This window comes from Cyprinus carpio, chromosome B20 (assembly GCF_018340385.1).
Source record: "Cyprinus carpio isolate SPL01 chromosome B20, ASM1834038v1, whole genome shotgun sequence".
Classification (NCBI taxonomy): Eukaryota; Metazoa; Chordata; class Actinopteri; order Cypriniformes; family Cyprinidae; genus Cyprinus; species Cyprinus carpio.
The window spans coordinates 25,601,927-25,621,585 of NC_056616.1; the positions used below are offsets into that span (position 1 = coordinate 25,601,927).

The window sequence follows — 19,659 nt, forward strand, 5'->3', positions numbered from 1 at the left end:
TTCACATGTTGGTAGAACTGTCTTTAAGTTTGCATGGTTGAAGTCACCAGCTATTATGAAAAAGCTGGTGACTTCTATATTATATATATATATATATATCAGATTATATATATATTATATATATCTATTCTAGTAATGTTATTTTCTGTGAAAAGTAAATGTAGCGAACTTCGGAATACTTTTAGTTTTACTCAAGAAAAAAAGTAAAATGGAATCCACAATTTAATTATACTCAAAGAAAGTTGAAATGTTTGAAAATGTACTCGAAATTACTGTAACAAAAGTATTTTGATAATTAGTTTAGCTTTGCCACCTCTAACTGAAAAGATATTTGAATATTGCCAGTGTGGTGCAAATTTTTAAAAGCACTTTATAATATGAATGACTGTATTTGAATTATAATGCAGCATTTAAGAATCAGAGGCAAGCTATGGTCTGGATGACAGGAGTTTTCAGGCTATGACTCAAAGCTTCACGTAATCACTGCAGTATGTTACATCAACTCTTCTTACTGAGCCCCAGTCTTTAGATACAGTTCCTGTACATTCCAAGATGCTTTTTTCTAAGGAATGAAAAATCCATACTTTTTCAAGACGTCAACAATTGGATTCAGCTAATGAAGGATAAAACCAAGGCTGAATTCAAAATGGCAGAAATTCATACTAGTATGCTATTTTGAATTATGCTTTTTATGTGTTTTTAATTTTACTGTAAACAATGGACAATTGAATCAATGTGAGAATCACTCTGTTGCATAAGATCCACTCATGCAAGTCTGGAGCATCGTGATGGTTAATGAAGGGGAGGGCCTGGTCTTTCATTAGCTGAAACCTGTAGAGATAAAAAGACCAAAGGCCATGCATCTTCACTTTGTCGCTTAGCTGTAAACAATGGCTGGAGTTTGGTGTTTGTTCAGATTTGGGCAGTTTGTGCGTTCTGTCATGCTAGTTCCACAGTGGAGTGATCTGCCCTCAGAACTTCAACCCTGATGACCCAGCAAACGGTGACCAGACGGGTTTCATCCTTCAGAAACCAGTTCAACAAACTCACCCAGCAGTTTTCAGATGCAGAGGCCATTCAAGAGACTAGGCCAGTTCAACAAACTAGCCAGCAGTTTCAGATGCAGAAGCCAGTTCAACAGACTAGGCCAGTTCAACAAACTAGCCACAATTTTCCGAGTTTTCAGATGCAGAAGCCAGTTCAACAGACTAGGCCAGTCCAACAAACTAGCCAGCAGTTTCAGATGCAGAAGCCAGTTCAACAAACGAGGCTAGTCCAACAAACTACCAGCATTTTCAGCGGCAACAGCCAGTTCAACAGACTAGGCCAGTCCCAACAAAACTAGCCAGCAAGTTTCAGCTGCAGAAGCGCAGTTCAACAAACTAGCCAGCCATTTCAGCTTCAGCACGCAGTGGTGCGGTGCAGAGCCCCTTGATAAATTTTGCCTGTAGCTGATTATTAGCCGATCCCAATTGTGGGACAACCTGGGATCATTTGGTGCTGAGTGTGAAAAGCTCATCAACTGCTTGCTTTAACGGACAGCATGTTACTATGGGGCGGTAAGTGGTCGCGAGTTGCGTCTCTAGGTTCATGTTCGACTGTGGATGCGCAGAATTAACCGGGCTCTGTAACCTGTTCTAGTACTGTCCAGTTGTATTAGGAGATGGGTCAGTTTGTGTGTAGTGGTGGCTAGAGATGTTACTTGTGGTTGCCACGACTGGTCGGGATCGGTTTCGGCTGCTGGGTGGAAATGACTCCCCCTTGTGCTCCTGTGGAGTCCACAGCATCCTTTGCAATATACCAGTTCCCTGTGACTGCATGCGGCACGATGTGAGGGTGGCAACTGCTACTGGTTTTATTCTCACTGGTTATGAAGGGACTGGGTGCTGACCTGTTTCCTATTCACAGGAGGACAGCATATGGTTGTGTTGAAAACCGAATGACCTCATCATATGAAAGTGGGGATTGGACCATATGGTTCCATCACAAAGGACAGTCCATTTTTGATTAGTCTCGACCTGGTGTGAACGTAATCCCTGATAAAGGCTACAAGCTCACCGCGTGTTGTCCAGTTGCTCGCCACGTGTAAGGGACTCGGGCAACTTCGGTGAAGCTCTGGTGGGGAGTCACGCAGTCGCCACTTCCACCATAGCTACTCTGGACCTCTCAGGGTGGGCTCAGATTGGCCAATAGGATTGTTCACCGAAGGCTGTGCTGAAGCAAGGTCTTGTCCGGTAGGCTGTCCTAACAGCCTTTCAAACTTGAGGTCTGGTTACTAGACTAGTGTTCATCTTGCAGGGATGAGTGCTCTACACGTCCTTCCTACAGTGGAGACTGATTAAGCGGCACAAAAGCCGGCGGGAGTCTCTTATGTTTTTGAGGTGCCATTTATACAGAGGACGGACCCAACATTGTCCTGATGCTCGGACATTGTTGGGCAACCTTCAACCCAGCCCAGTCCACACATACGGCTCTCCCCCGTGGGACCTTCTGATCAATGGGTGAGGGTACTGGCCATCTTTATTCCAGTTAGTCTGCTGGGAGATCTTCAACCTTCACCTTGGTCTGTCAGATGGCCCTTACCAGGATCACCGTTACCCTGACCACAACTTGTTCCAAGTGACTGGAGCATCGTGGTCTTCAGTTCCCAACCCACGATTCGCACTTTGGTTGGGAAATGTTCACATTTTGTAGATCCAGCCTTCACTGTCTGCATTGCACAGGAAACTGTATCCCCTTGCACTTAACAAGTGTACTACGTGTGGATTCTGTGACTTGAGCCTCTTTCTCACAAATGTCCAGGTCTTCATACCACGGCAGACAAGAGGTCGTGCCATCCATCATCGGGCGTCTTGTGAGCAAAGCGGCACCAGGAAACGTTAGGTTCCTTGCTTTCCTCTTGACCACGATTAACGGAGCTTTTTTGAGGGCATCTCACTTGTAACAGCATTCTCTTCTCACGGAAGAGACACTCAGATCAAGAGACTCGTCTCTGTGAGAGACTTTCGTTTCTAGTCCTTAGGATTACTCCTGGACATTAGGTAAAATTGTATCTGTTTTAAATAACTAAACATTTAAACTGTCTGGTGCATGTTGGTTCTGCCTGAGCAGACTAACAATATTGCACCTTAAACTTGGCCTCTACCCAGGTGTTACTATCCACACTATTAAATTAAGGTTCCACACCTGTTGTAAGCTGCATTCGGAGTCCCGGCTTCTGTACAATATGACATTATCCAGCTAGTTTTAACCTGGGCAGCACAGTTGCAATGATTTTAATGGTTACTCCTTAACTTGTTACATAGGCATCATGTCAAAGCTCAGGGGGCTAGAAGCTCTGAAGCAAGTTCCAACAGCGTACCATTTGCAGTTGTTCTAAAAATCTGATGGACTGAATTGGATCAAACCGTGTTTATTCGAGTTTACTTCTAAACTCGCGGGTCCGCCCTCCAGGAAGTGAGTTTGAACCACCCCTGTGCTTAACAAGCATTTCACCAAATCCACGATTCATCCCATCCAGTGGGCATATGTTTCACAGTCACTTAAACCGGATGTGATCAAAACTACAACGCTGCTTATTTATAGTCAAAGCATAGCGGGTTTTGAACGCCCCCATCTGAACTGGAGGTTTTGATTGGTTTTGCAGCGAGTCGACCTGTCTGTAATTGGCCGAATTGTAGGCTCCCCCCAGAAGTATGAACGTGCCCATCAAACACAGGTTTGTTCTGGCTGCCTTCCTTTTGTGTGTTATATATATATATATATATATGTGTTGGTGTGTATATTGTATATATATTGTGTGTGATATATTTACTATATTGTGTGTGTGTGTTGTGTGTGTGTGGTGTGTGTGTGTATATTATAGGTGTATGTAATATATAATATATATATATATTATATAATCTATATAGTTAGTTATTTATTTATTTATTTAAAAAAATAATGTGTGATCGAATACTTATCATTTCCAGAGTTTTCAGTTAGCAATAAGGAGTAGAGATTGAATACCATGAGTTATTAGTTTACTGAGGGAAATGATTGAACTGTATTAGCAATACAGTGGATAGAGAGATAAAGGACATTTCAGAATAAGTTACATAATTGTTAGGACTTCAAGTCTAAGTCATTGGCTAGCATACAGTACAGTCGTGTGGAGAGAAATTTTACAAGCACTTTTATAATAGAAATGCACTGTACATTATACAGAATACAAATGGTGGGACTTTAGTGAATTTTTATAGGTACCTGCATATTTTGTTATCCAGGGAAGTCAAGTAGCGACTCAAAGGCGACAAAGGAAGCCATCATTGAGTATGTTAAATCAACTTGTTCTTATAAGTCAGTCTTGAAATACAAGAGCCTATTATTAAGGAAAGGTTGAAGGTAAGGTAAGAAAAAATCCATGGGATATGGAGAAGAAAGGTGATGGTTTACGATTTCAACTAAGAAAGTGAAAACCAAGTGCAGGAATTTCATAGGGGAGAGAAGCATGGTAATATCAAGGATGAGATTTTATGGACATACAAGATTAAATGGTACAGATTTTATGTGTTTTAATTATGTAACAGGAAGGTGTACATCAATGGGCAAGGAATACTCGCTGCAGAACATAGATTATGATATACTATCAGAAATTTTGACAATGGCTGGAAGTTGGTGCTGGTTCAGATTTTGTGGCAGTTTGTGATTTCTGTCATGCAGTTACAGTGGCGTGATTGCCTCAGAACCTTCAAGCCCTGATGCCCAGGAACTACAGCAGATTCAGCTGCAGAAGCCACGTTCAAACAAACTAGCCAGCAGTTTCAATGCAGAGGAAGCCCAGTTCAACAAACTAGCCAGCAGTTTCAGATGCCCAGAGCCAGTTCAACAATTGGAGGCCAGTTCAACAAACTAGCAGCAGTAGTTCAGATGAGAAGCCAGTTCAAACAAACTAGCAGGCGTTTTCAGATGCAAGAAAGAAGCAGTTCAACAAACAGGCCAGTTCAACAAACTAGCCAGCAGTTTCAGATGCAGAAGCCAGTTCAAACAAAATAGCCGCAGTCAGATGCAGATAGCAGTTCCAACAAACTATGCCAGCAGTTTCAGTGCAGAAGCCAGTTCAACAAAATAGCCAGCCGGTTCAGATCAGAAGACAGTGCAACAGAACTAGCCAGGTTTCAGATGCAGAAAGCCAGTTCAACAAACAGCCAGCGGTTGGTTTCAGATGCAGAAGCCAGTCAACAAAATAGCCAGCAGTTTCAGAAGCCAGTGGTCGGGCAGAGCCCCTTGATAAATTTACTGTAGCTGATTATGAGCAGATCCAATGTGGACAACCTGGGATTCAGTGGTGCTGACGGTGGAAGAGCTATCAACTTGCGGCGCTTTTTAACGGCCAGCAGTGTGACTATGGGTAGGCAGGTAAGCATTCTCAGGTCTTCGTTCATGTTAAATTGAATCTCAGACATTACGTGCTTTGGTTACCTTGTGCTAGTGACTGTCCACGTGTATTAGAGAGGGTCAGTTTGTCGGTAGTGGTGGCTCGAGAGATTGTACTTTGCCACGGACTGAGTCTGGAGTCGGTTACGTTTTAATGGGTGGAAATGACCCACCGTGTGCATCTGTGGATTCCACACATTCCTTTGCAATATACCAGTTTCCTGTTGACTGCCTGCGGCACGAGTGTGTGCGTGAGCAGCTGCTTCTGGGTTTTTATTCCGCACTGATTATGATGGACTGGATGCTGACACTGTTCCTATTCACAGGAGGACATCAGCTGGGATATGTGGTGTATGAAAAACCGACATGACCCTATCACCTATGAAGTGGGGATCTGGACCATATGGTTCCATCACAAGGGACAGTCGTTTTGAGTAGGTTCATCTATGACAATGGTAGGTGAACGTTAATCCCTGATAAAGCTACAAGCTCACCGTGCTGTTGTCCAGGTTCTCTTCCAGTGTAGGTACTCTCGGAACATTCTGTGGGAACTTAGCTCTGGGTTGTGGAGGTCAACTCTATTCCTCACCTCCACCAGTACTGCTGCTCCTGGACCTCTCAGGGTGGAGCTCAGATTGGCCAACTGGTCAGTTGTGTCAACCAAAGGCTGTGCTGAAGGTAAGGTGTTGTCCTGTGTCTTCCTAAAGCCTTTCAAACTTGAGTCTGGTTAAACCCAGTGTTCATTCTCAGGGGATGAGGCCTACACGTCCTACTACAGTGATACTGATTATCCCGTCACAAAAAGTCCTGCGGGAGCCTCTGTATGTTGAGGTGCGCATTATATTCGAGAGGACTGACCCCCAACATTGTCCTGATGCTGGGACATTGTTGGGCAAAACTTCAACCCCCCGTCCACTTGGTCTTCCCCAGTGGGACCTTCTGATCAATGGTGTGAGTGTACAGCCAATCTTTATCCAGTTAGTCCTGCTGGGAGATACTTTCTAACCTTCACCTTTGTCTTCAGTGCCCTTACCAGGATGACCGTTACCTGACCACACTGGTTCCAGTGACTGGATTATGGAGTCTTCAGTTCCCAACCCACTACAAGCAACTTTGTTGTGAAGATGTTCACATTTGTAGATCCAGCCTCACTGGACTGCTCTGCAGGAAAACTGTATGCCCCTTTTACCTGAACAATTTTACTACTTGTGGATTCTGTGACTTGAGCCTCTTTCTTCCCTGTCAGGTCTTCATCCACTGCAGTACAGAGGTGTGCCATCCATCATCTGGCTCTTGTGAGCAAAGCTGCACCACATGAAACGTGAGTTCTTGCTTTCTCTTGACAAGAGGAACAGAGGTTTTTGAGTGCATTCTCACAACATTTCTCTTTCAGGAAGAGACACTCATATCAAGACTGTCTCTGGTGAGCAGACTGTGGTTTTTCTAGTGGAGAAGTTTACTCTGGTCATGTAAATCTAGTGTTTTAATAAACTTACAGAACCCTGAGGTATCTGTTGGTCTGGTGTGTTGGTTCTGCAGAATTGGCATTACATGCCTTCTCCCAGGTTTATCCCACACTATTAAACCAAGGTTCCACAACCTTTTCTAAGGTCATGCATTCGGAGTCCAGGCTTCTGTACAAGCTGACATTTATCCATCTAGTTTCTAACCTGGGGCAGCACAATGCTTGATTTTAAGGGTTAATCATTAACTTGTTAACACTGGGGTGTCTAGCTCAAATTGCTGGAGCTCTGCAGAGTTCCAACAAGCGTACCATGCAGTTTTCAAAAAATGCCTGAGTTGGACTTAATTGGATGAGGTGTTTAATTCAGAGTTGAATCTAAAACTCTGCAGGGCTCCGGCCTTCCAGGAAGTGAGTTTGACAACCCCTGGCTTAACAAGACATTTAAACCCATCCAACATTCATCCCATCCAAGTGGGCATATGTTTTGCTTGGGAGTAATTGGGGGTTTGGTGTCTTGCTCAAGGGCACCTCAGCTGTGGGTATTGCTACAAATATCCCCAATTCCTGCTGGCACAGATTTTTAGCCTGTGACTTGTAATCCAAGTCTGACTCTTTAACCATTAGGCTAAGACTCAGCTGCCACAACTTGTAGGTCATATTCGATGCATTTGTCAGTCATGCTAGTACTATCTGCTTAAATGGGGGAAGATTTAGTTGCAAGCTGGGCAGTTGTGGCCTAATGGTTGGAGTCTGACTTGTAACCTGAAGGTTGCAAGTTTAATACTCAATACCAGTAGGTTAGAGATTGAATGAACCATGCTCTCTTCCACTTTCAATACACTCAGTTGCTCCCCGGGCACCACAAGCGACTGGCTGCCAAACTGCTCTGTGTGTGTTCACCACCTTCTAATGTGCATGCAGTAACTTGGAAGGTTAAAGGCAGAGGACAATTTTCAAGTATGGGTTCCCATATTTTGATGTCAGGGTCAAAGCGTTGGTTTTTAGAAATTTTTACATTTGTATAACCATTTCCTTTCCACTTCAGACAAAAGTGGCGGCAAGTAAAATAATTCCTTAGCATGTTTAGCTGAGAGAAACCTGGTGGAGCCAATCTTTCTGACAAAAAAACTAATTACAATACATGTATTTCAATAAATGTGAGCCATTTTATTTCTTCATGAGTGAAGGGCTAACCTGCACCCTGGCAAATACAATTTTGGGCTATACCAAAGGCAGCAGTGGAAGCAGTACTAAGAAATTGTACTGTGAGAGTAAACTTGTTTCATCACATCTTTACATTACCACAAAAACTTGTTAACACATTACCATGAGAGAAACGTCCTGCTCCAGTAGTGCTTGCACCGGTTTGGCGAGTTTCAGAAGTGGTCTGTATGCGGTTTGGGAATTAGATAAAAGTGTGACGTGACATACAGCCAAGTATGGTGACCCATACTCAGAATTTCGTGCTCTGCATTTAACCCATCCAACAGTGCACACACACAGCAGTGAACACACACCCTAAGCAGTGGACAGCCATTTATGCTGCGGCACCCGGGGAGCAGTTGTGGGTTCGGTGCCTTGCTCAAGGGCACCTCAGTCGTGGTATTTTCGGCCCGAGATTTGAACTCACAACCTTAGGATTAGGAGTCAAAACTCTTTAAACCACTAGGCCACGACTTTTCCCAGAGATGTGATTCCGAGTACCCTAGGTGGGGGCAGGGTACAGCCTTTTAAGTGTTCTTTTCTGTTGTGTAAAAAAAGTCCAGTGTGTTTTTTTCCCCTTGTTGCAAAGTTCACATGTTTGGTAGAACTTTGGCAAAACTGTCTTTAAGTATAATAGCATGGTTGAAGTCACCGGCTATTATGAAAAAGCCGTCAGGGTTATTTGTTTGTTGTTCGCTGATGGCGCTGTACAGCTCGTGAAGCACATCCTTCACGTTAGCACATGGGGGAATGTAAACTGCAACAATAACAATGGCCGTGAACTCACACGGAAGATAGAGTGGTCGACACTTCACAAACATAAACTCCAGTATATGCTAATAGGGCAGAGAACATCACAAATGGGCGGGACTTTTCCCCTGACTATGATGTCATAGAAGTGAGAAATCTGGAACTGCTAGTGTGGGAAAGACTGATTATGAGTTATTGGGATTATAAAACAATGAGTGGGTGGATTTTATAACCATTATAGGCTTATTGTTTTCACACACTGCGGCCACACAACTGTTGTTCAAACACCTTATAAAAGTGATTTTTGAATCCTATGGCATCTTTAATGATTCCAATTCTTGTCAATTCCTAATTTCGATTCCAATAAGGTAAAAAAAAAAAAATGTTAGATATCATCTTATTACAAAATATTTCATAGTAAGCTGAACATTATGAATGAAATCAAGAGGCTAAAGAACACTTACACAAGGATGTGTGTGCAGCAGAGAAAAACAGCCTGCGAGTCTTCTTGACTTGAATGGTTTAAAAACACATTTGAAAGTGTAGTTTGTTATAAAAAAAAAAAAAAAGTTGGACTCCAGGCAACATTTTCGGTGTACGTGACAAAAAAAGGAGAATTTTATTGAACATGTTAAACCCATACCTAGGCTTGGGAAGCAAAAATCTATACAAATTCTGGAACTAGGGATGCTTAAAGTGTCAATATTATGACTTGTAGAATATTAAACTTTAATGAAGTTGTGTTATGTAGCTGTATGTGAAAATAAAAGTAGCCAAGTTGGTGAAAGCCGAAACAGTGCAACGATAAATAAGTTATTCTTTATTAAAAAAAAAAAAAAAAAAACGAGTCGTCAGGAATACTGTTACGTATTTCTTATACTGTTAGGGACTTACCACAAAGGAACACATAATGGACATAATGACTGTCCGCTGTCTCATCGCAAACTTGACTGCCCACAAACAGAGAAAAATTTCCGTGTGTGTTAACATCATGTTGAGAAGACGCTGTATCCTATGCTCAGAGGCGTGTCTACGTGGTGGCCAGGGGTGGCACCGGCCCCCCCTGAAATTTGGCTGGCCACCCCAGGTGACCAGATGGCTTCCTCAAGATGGCGTGCTATAAACTTGTTTTTAGTAAATTTCTAACTGCATCTGGCAGTGGCGGGGGATACTGGAATTTGGAGCTGCCTATGGCCGCCTTCTTCCTCGTTTATACTTACTTTTTTAGGCTTGTTTCGGTAGCGTGATAGTTGTGACCGATATCGATATTGGGGCGCATAATGTTAAGGGATCCATGTAATTGCGCTGAGCACAATTCGCCATCTCGTCAAGTGGATTTCCCTTCACTCACACAAAAGTGGCTTGTGTGCTTTTAAAATATTACATTGTTCTTTAATGAATGGGCTCGCTTTTGTGCTCAAAGAATTCGTGGAAGCTCAAACGTTTCTTGCATCACTGAAGATTAGCAACGCCTTTTTTCTTAATTCCCGATGCGAGGAGGAGGGCTTATCTCATTAATTGTAAGCCAGCGATTATATTCAGGCTTCTTAGTGTTCTTTATTTAGTTAATACGACTGTACTTATGTTAGTTAGGTGGCTTAACTTTATAAATATGCATTTATTTCATTGTTTTATTAAGTGCATTTGTATTTTGTTGTTTTTTGTATATAGTTTGGGGCAATAAAAGCGTATCTAAACAGGTTCCAGAAATAATCCCTGAGGGTGCTTCTAAAATTAGTGAGGGTTGCTATAGAACTTAAGCCACATTTTCACATCCCGTCTATCTGCTTTTGTCATCATTGGTGTCACATTTTTTGTTTTTCACTGCTACTTCGAGAGTGAATCCCACATAATATGCAGAGGGCATTACCGAAACTTGGCAACGTGTGTTGCTGAAAAACAAAGTTTACTACATTTAAATGGATCATAGAATAGAAAGCTTGCAAAGAGTGATCTTTTACCACTAAAAAGCTGTCACTCTTTGTTTAGTGAGTGATACACAATGTATTTTAAAATCGTGGAATAAAAATACCGCCCCCCACGGCCAACCCTCTTTTGAGCCAGTGCCCCAGACTGGCCACCACCCATGGTAAAGTGCTCTAAGACAAGCCCCCTGCGTCTGTGAGAGTACATTTTTTTATCACATGTTGATAATTACCACAAACTTGTAAACACTTGACACACTGCGGAAACGTCCTGCGCCAGTCGGTGCTTGCGAATCAGTCTTTTGTCACATCAGCCACCTTATAACCAGTTCATCATCAGACTACGGCTTGCACTGGTAAGGTAACAATCTGATACCATCTTTTCTATGTCATTCACAAATCTCCAGGGTCTGCCTCGTCATGGTAATGGGTGGTTCGTTTCTGACACACGCTGTATGCGGCTAGACCAGTCACAGTACCAATCTCTATGGCTCTCGGACCAATCACCAAAGGACTGTGTCTTGCATCTGACCAATCACCAGCAGTGAGGGGCTCACGGAAAAAAGGAATGGTTAAGAGAAGACTGATTTCTTTCTTTAAACTGCTTCGCACAAAGTCCGCGTTACGGAATCGTTTAGAAATTTATGGAAAATTAAATCATTTTTGGAGGAAAACTAACATTGTTTTTTGACCTGGCATCGCATGTAAATCTGTTTTAGTAGAGACTAAAACAATATTAGCAACCTTAAAAATGGCATAATAGGGCACTATCTACTTGTTATAAAATTAAAATTTCGATTCCTTTTATTGATTTCTTTGTGTGCATTTAAAATATGACTTTTAAACCATAAAAGCACAAGAAGAAGACTCCGTGCAATGTTTTTCTGTCACTGCATACATAGGGGCATACGCCATCATTTCAAAAAAATGAGGGGGATAGACATGTGAAGAAAAAAAAAAAAAAAAAAAAACCTTTTGACTTTTTCCTAATTGCAGGCTTCATTTTTTGATCAACCACCAGTTTTCTGTTTACCTTATACTGCTGTGTGCCTCTGGTAAATCAACGGTACGGACCCTTTTACAGGACGCTGACAAAATTACGATTTAAAACTCAGAGCATAGCCTCACATTCACTTAAATACCGTGATGCTGATTCAAAACTTACACACGCTGCTGATTGATAGTCAAAGCATAGCTGTGTTTTGAACGCCCCCAGCTGAACTGGAGGTTTTGGATTGTTTTTGCAAGCGAGTCAGACCTTGTTCTGTAATTGCAGAAGTTGCAGGGCTCCACCCCAGAAGTATGAAAAGTGCCCATCAAACACAGGTTCTGTGTCTGCTGGCGCCTCCTTGTGGTGTTATATAATATATATATATGTATATGTATGGTATGTCTATGGCTATGTGTTGTGTGTTAATATGTATCTATCTATGTAGTGTGTATATATGTATAATATCTATGTGTATGTATATATGTATATATCTGTGTGTTTGTGTGTTGTGTGTGTGTAAATATATGTGTAGGTTTATATATATAATATCTATATTATATATAAATATATCTCTATATATATTTATTTATTTATTTATTTAGTTAAAAACAAAAGTGACAAATGAGTGAATTCGAATACTTTCATTTATTTTACTCAAGTAAAAGTAAAAATACCACAATTTAATTTTACTCAAGAAAGTAGAAAATTTTTGAAAATGTAGTCAAGTACTGTAACAAAAGGTATTTGTAATTAGTTACTGTTCAAACCCTTCTAACTGAAAGATATTGATATTGCAGGGTGTGCAAAATTTTAAAAACGCACTTTATAAATATGAAATGACTGTACATTGAATATAATTACATGCATTTAGCGAATTAGAGCAGCTATGGCTGGGACAGGGTTCAAGTATGACTCAAAGCGTCAACGTAATCATGATATTTAAATCCTTTCGTATGTTGAGTCAAGTCTTCTGCGATAAAGGCTTTAGAACATGCCTGTACATACCATGAGTTTTCTACAAGAATGAAAAAACTCCAGAATTTTACAAGACGTGAACAATTGGATTCAAACAATGAAGGATAAAAACCAAGGCCTGAATTCACAAAACGGCAGAAATTCATACTATATGCTATTTTGAATTAAGGATTTTATGTGTTGTTAATGTTATGTACCAAGGGACATTTTGATAATCAAGGAAATCACTCAAGTTGCATAAGATTCAAACTCATGAGCAAGTCTGGAGCATCGTGAGGGTTAGTGAAGGGGGGAGGGACTATCTTTAATTAGCTGAAACCTGTTGTAGAGTATAAAAAGACCACAGTCCATCGTCTTCACGTTGTGCTTAAGCTGTTGGACAATGGCTGAAGTGTGTTTTGTTCAGATTTTGTCAGTTTGTGCGTTCTGTCATGCAGTTCCACAGTGGAGTGATCTGCCTCAGAAACCATTCAAGCCCTGATGACCATGACACTGACCAGCCTTTTCTGCTTGCAGAAGCCATTCAACACACTAGCCGCAGTTTCAGCCGCAGAATCCAGTTTCAGAAAACTGCCAGCATGGTTTCAGCCGCAGAAGCCAGTTCAACAAACTAGCCAGCAGTTTCAGATGCAGAAGCCAGTTCAACAAATGAGGCCAGTTCAACAAACTAGCCAGCAGTTTCAGATGCAGAAGCCAGTTCAACAAAAGCGAGCCATGAGTTTCAGATGCAGAAGCCATTCAACAAAACAAGGCCAGTTCAACAAACTAGCCATTCATGTCAGTGCAGAAGCCAGTTTCAACAACCTAGCCAGGAGTTTCAGATGCAGAAGCCAGTCAACAAACAAGGCACAGTTCAGGATGCAAAGCCGGTCAACAAACTAGCCAGCAGTTTCAGATGCAGAAAGCCAGTTCAACAAACTAGCCAGACAGTTTTCAGAAGCAGAAGCCAGTTCCAACAAAGCTTTGAGGCCAGCAGTGTTCAGATGGCAGAAGCCAGTTCAACAAACTGAGGCCCAGCAGTTTTCAGATGCGAAGAAGCCAGTTCAACAAACTAGCCAGCAGTTTTCAGATGGCAGAAGCCAGTTCAACAAACTAGCCAGCGGTTTTCAGATTGCAGAAGCCAGTTCAAACAACTAGCCAGCAGTTTTCAGAAGCCAGTGGTGCGGGCAGGATCCCCTTGTGATAAATGTACTGTAGCTGATTATGAGCAGATCCAATGTGGACAAACCTGGGATCAGTGGTGCTGGATGTGTGAACGCTTATCCAACTTGTCGGGGCTTTAACAGACAGTGTTACTATGGATAGTGGCATGGTAAGTGTTCTCAGTCTAATTCATGTTAAATTAATTCTCAGAAATAAACGTGCTCTTGGTACCTTGTTCATAGTGCCTATGTCCAGTGTATAGAGATGGGTGTCAGTTTGTGGTAGTGGTGGCTCGCTTGAAGATTTTACTTTGCCTCGACTGAGTCTGGATTTCGGTTCGGTCTGCTGGGTGGAAATGAAAACCCACCTTGTGCTCCTGTGGAGTCCACACCATCCTTTGGCAAATACCAGGTTCCCTGTGACTGACATGCGGGGCACGAGTGTGGATTGGCTGAGCAGCTGGCTTCTGTTTTTTATTCCGCCACTGGTTATGATGGACTGGCATGGCGGACACTGTTCCTATTCACCGGAGGACAGCGGATAGTGGTTGTGTATGAAACAACCGAATGACCTACATCATATGAAATTGGGGATTGGACCATATTGTTTCCATCACAGGGATCAGTCATTTGGAGTAGGTCATATAGACATGGTGTGAACGTTTAATATTCCTCGATATAAATGCTACAAGCTCACAGTGCCTGTTGTCTCAGGTTTTCTCTTTCCAGTGTAGGTAACTTGGAAATTCTTGTGGAAGACTCTGGTTGTGGAGGTCAACTCTATTCCTCCACATCCCGAGCGCAGTAGCTGCTCCTGGACCTCTCAGGGTGGACGCTCAGATTGCCATATGCGTTCAGTGTGTCACCAAAGGCTGTGCTGAACGGTAAGGTGTTGTCCTGTGTCTTCCTAAAGCCTTTCAAAAACTGAGTGCTGGTTAAACCCCAGTGTTCATCCTCAGGGGATGAGGCCTACACGTCCTAACTACAGTGATACTGATATCCAGCCCGTCAACAAAGTCCTGCTGGAGCCTGTGTATGTTGAGTTGTGCGAACTTATAGAGAGGACTGACCCCAAACATTGTCACTGCTTTGCTGGACATGTTGGGCAACTTCATTAACCCCAACAGTCCACTTGGCTTCCCCAGTGGGACCGTCTCGGATCAATGGGCTGAGTGGTACAGCTCAATCTTTATCCAGTTCGGTCTGCTGGAGATAACTTTCTAACCTTCTACCTTTGTTCTTCAGATGCCCTTACCAGGATGACCGTTACCTGACCACACTGGTTCCCAGTGACCTGGATTTATCTGGTCTTCAGTTCCCAACCCACTACAAGCGCTTTGTTGTGAAGATGTTCACATTTGTAGATCCAGCCTTCACTGATGCTCTGCAGGAAAATGTATGCCCCCGTTTACTTGGAACAAGTTTACTAACTTGTGGATTCTGTGACTTGAGTCTCTTTCTTCCCTGTCAGGTCTTCACACACTGCAGTACAGGAAGTGGTTGCCAGCCATCATCTGGCTCATTGTGAGCAAAGCTGCAACAGGAAACGTGAAGTTCTTGCTTTTCTCTTGACAAGAGGACACAGAGTTTTTTGATTGCATTCTACACAACATTTCTCTTTCAGGAAGAGAACACTTATATCAAGACTGTCTTCTGGTGAAGCCAGACTGTGGTTTTCTAGTGGAGAAGTTACTCTGGTCATTGTATATCTTAGTGTTGTCAAAATAAACTTACAGAACCCTGGAGGTATCTTTGTCTGTGTGTGTTGGTTCTGCAGAATTCTGTGCATTTACATGCCTTCTCCCAGGTTTTAATCCACACTATTCAAACAAGGTTCGCACAACCTTTTCTAAGGTCATGCATTCGGAGTCCAGGCTTCTGTACAAGCGACATTTTATCCATTCTAGTTTCGAAACCTGGGGCAGCACAATGCTTTGAATTTTAAGGGTTAATCATTAACTTGTTAACACTGGGGTGGTCTAGCTCAATTGCTGGAGCTCTGCAGAGTCCAAACAAGCGTACCATGCAGTTTTCAAAAATGCCCTGAGGGACGTAATTGGATGAGGTGTTTAAATTCAAGAGTTGAATCTCAAACTCTGCAGGGCTCCGGCCTTCAAGGAAGTGAGTTTGACACACCCTGGCTTAAAACAAGAACATTTGAACCCATCTAAACATTCATCCATCCAAGTGGGTCATATGTTTTGCTTGGGAGTAATGGGGGGTGGTTTGGTGTCTTGCTTCCAGGGCACCTCAGCTTGTGGGTATTGTACAAATATCCCCAATCCTGCTGGCACAGATTTTAGCCCTTGACTTGTTAATCCAAGTCTGACTCTTTAACCATTAGGCTAAGACTCCGCCACCACAACTTGTTAGGTCATATTCGATGCATTTGTCAGTCATGCTAGTACTATCTGCTTAAATGGGGGGGCAAGATTTAGTTGCAGGAGATGGGCAGTTGTGGCCTAAGGGTTGGAGTCTGACTTGTAACCTTGAAGGTTGCAAGTTTAATACTCAATACCAGTAGGTTTAGAGAGTGAATGAAACCATGCTCCATCGTCCACTGTTCAATAAAACAACAGCTCAGTTGCCTCCCCGGGCACAACACAGCGCCTGGCTGCCAACTGCTCTGTGTGTGTTCACCACTTCTAGATGTTGTGCAGGCACTACTTGGAAGGGTTAAAGGCAGCAGGACAATTTTGCAAAGTATTGGTTTCCCATATTTTGCTGTTCAGGTCAAAGCGTTGGTTTTTAGAAGTTTTTACCATTTGTATTAACCATTTCCTTTCCACTTCAGGGACAAAGTGGTGGCAAGTAATAATAATTCCTTAGCATGTTTAGCGAGAGAGAAACCTGATGGATGCCAATCTTTCTCTGACAAAAAGACTAATTACAATACATGTATGTCAAATAAATGTGAGCCAGTTTTTTCTTCATGAGTGAAGGGCTAACCTGCACCCTGGCAAATACAATTTTGGGCTATAACCAAAGGCAGGCAGTGGAAGCAGTACTAAGGCATATTGTACTGTGAGAGTAAACACTTGTTTCATCACATCTTACATGGCCCACAAACTTGTGTAAGCACTTTACCACTGAGAAACGTCCTGCTCCAGTAGTGCTTGCACCGGTTTGGCGAGTTTCAGAAGTGGTCTGTATGCTGGAATTAGCAATAAAAGTGTGACGCTGACATACAGCCAAGTATGGTGACCCTACTCAGAATTAGTGCTCTGCATTAACCCATCCAAAGTGCAACAACACCAGCAGTGAAACACACACCCTAAGCAGTGGACAAGCCAATTATGCTGCGGACACCCGGGGGAGCGAGTTAGTGGGTTCGGTGGCCTTGCTCAAGGGCACCTCAGTCGTGGTATTGTTCGGGCCCGAGATTTGAACTCACAACCTTAGGATTTAGGCAGTCAAACTCCTTTTAAACCACTAGGCCCACCGACCTTCCCAGAGATGTGATCCGCTACCCTAGGTTGGTGGCAGGGTACAGCCTTTTAAAGTGTTCTTTTCTGTTGTGTGTTAAAAAAGTCCAGTGTGTTTTTTCCCCTTGTGTGTCAAAGTTCACCATGTTGGTAGAACTTTGGCAAAACCTGTCTTTAAGTATAATAGCATGGTGAAGTCCACCGGCTATTATGAAAAAGCCGTCAGGGTTATTTGTTGTTGTTCGCTGATGGCGCTGTACAGCTCGGTGAAGCACACATCCTCACGTTTAGCACAATGGGGGAATGTAAAACTGCAACAATCAACAATGGCGTGAACTCACATGGAAGATAGAGCGGTCGACACTTCACAAACATTAAACTAAGTATTATGGCTAATAGGGCAGAGACACATCCACAAATGGGCGGGACTTTCCTCCGACTATGATTTCATAGAAGTGAGAAATCTGAACTGCTAGTGTTTGAAAAGAACTGATTCTGATTTATTGGGATTAATAAACATTGAGTGGGTGGATTTTATCCATTATAGGGCTGATTGTTTTCAACACACTGCGGCCACACAACTGTGTTCAAACACCTTATAAAAGTGATTTTTTGAATCCTATGGCATCTTTAATGATTCCAAATTCTTGTCAATTCCTAATTTTCCCCCCCCCCGATTCCCATAAGGTTTAAAAAAAAAAAAAAATGTTGAATCATCTTATTACAAATATTTTCATAGTACGCTGAACATTATGAGATGGAAAATCAAGAGGCAAAAGAACACTTTACACAAGGATGTGTGGTGCAGCAGAGAAAACAGCCTGCGAGGCTTCTTGACTTGAATGGTTTAAAAACACATTGAAAGTGGATAGTTTGTTAAAAAAAAAAAAAAAAAGTTGGACTCCAGGCACATTTTCGGGTAGGACAAAAAAAGAGAATTTTATTGAAAATGTTAACCCCCAACCTTAGGCTTGGGAATCCAAATTCTAATCCAATTCTGGAATAGGATGCTTTAAAGTGTCCCTATTTGGCCTTTTAGGAAAAAAAATATTACCTTTACTGCAGTGTGTTATGTTAGCTGTATGTGAACATAAGTAGGCAAAGTTGTGAAGCCGACAGTGTGCACGAAATAAAGTTTATTCTTTTATTAAAAAAAAAAAAAAAAAACGAGTCGTCAGGAATACTGTTACGTATTATCTTATACTGTTGAGACTCTACAATCAACAAAGTAAGGAACATATATGACATAATGACTGCCGCTGGTTACATCGCCAACTTGCCTGCCCCCAAACAGAAAAATTTCCGTGTGGGTAACATCATGTTGGAAGACGCTGTAATCCTATGCTCAGAGGCGTGTCTCCGTGGTGGCCAGGGGTTGGGCACCGGCACCCCCTGAAATTGGCTGGGCCACCCAGGTGCCCCCCCACCCCCCACCAGATGGCTTGCTATTAAACTTTGTTTTTAGTTACAATTGCCTAACTGTCATCTGGCAGTGGCGGATACTGGCCATTTGTAGCTGCCTAGGGAGCGCTTTCTTCTCCTTTATACTTAATTTTAGGGCTGTTTCTATAGCGTGATATTTGACAGATTATCGAGGAAGCGCATATATGTTACGTGATCCCACGTAAATGCGCTGGCACAAATCTCCACTCGCAAGTGGATTTCCTTCACTCACACAAAAAGTATGTGTGCTTTTAAAAAATTATCATTGTTCTTTATGAATTGGCTCTGCTGCTTTGCATTTTCAAAGATTACGTGTAAGCTCCAAACGTTCTTGCATCACTGAAGACTAGAAGCGCCTTTTTTCTAATTCAGATTGATGAGAGTAGGCTTATCTCAATTAAATGGAAAGCAAAGCTGATTATAGGTCAAGCCTTCTTTAGTTATTTATTTTATTAATAGCCTACTTATTTTAGTTAGGTGCTTAACTTATAAATATGCATTTATTTCAATTGTTTTCTTAAGTGCATTTGTATTTTGTTTTGTTTTTGTATATAGTTTTGCAATAAAAGCGTATTACACCAGGTTCCAGAAAGAAAAATTCACTGAGGGTGCTTCTAAAATTAGGTGAGGGTGCTCTAACTTACATGCCCATTTTTCACATCCCGTCTCTTGCTTTTGTCATCATTGTGTCAATCACTGCTACTTTCGAGAGTCGATCCCACATAAATGCAATGTCATTCCGAACTTTCAACGGTGGTGCTGAAAACCAAAGTCTACATTTTAAATGATCATAACTAGAAAGCGTGCAAAGAGTGGCCTTTACCCACTAAAAGCTGTCACTCTTTGTTTTAGTGAGTGTATACACAATGTATTTTAAATGCGTAATTTTAAAATGCCGGCCCCCCCCGGCCACCCTCTTTTGAGC

General features: G+C 42.2%; 2 pseudogenes; both read left to right on the forward strand.

The window, feature by feature from the left end:
- The first annotated feature begins 5,781 nt into the window (after positions 1 to 5,781).
- LOC122140967 lies at positions 5,782 to 6,888 on the forward strand (annotated as a pseudogene).
- Positions 6,889 to 14,516: 7,628 nt separating this feature from the next.
- On the forward strand, positions 14,517 to 15,526 carry LOC122140968 (annotated as a pseudogene).
- Positions 15,527 to 19,659: the final 4,133 nt, after the last annotated feature.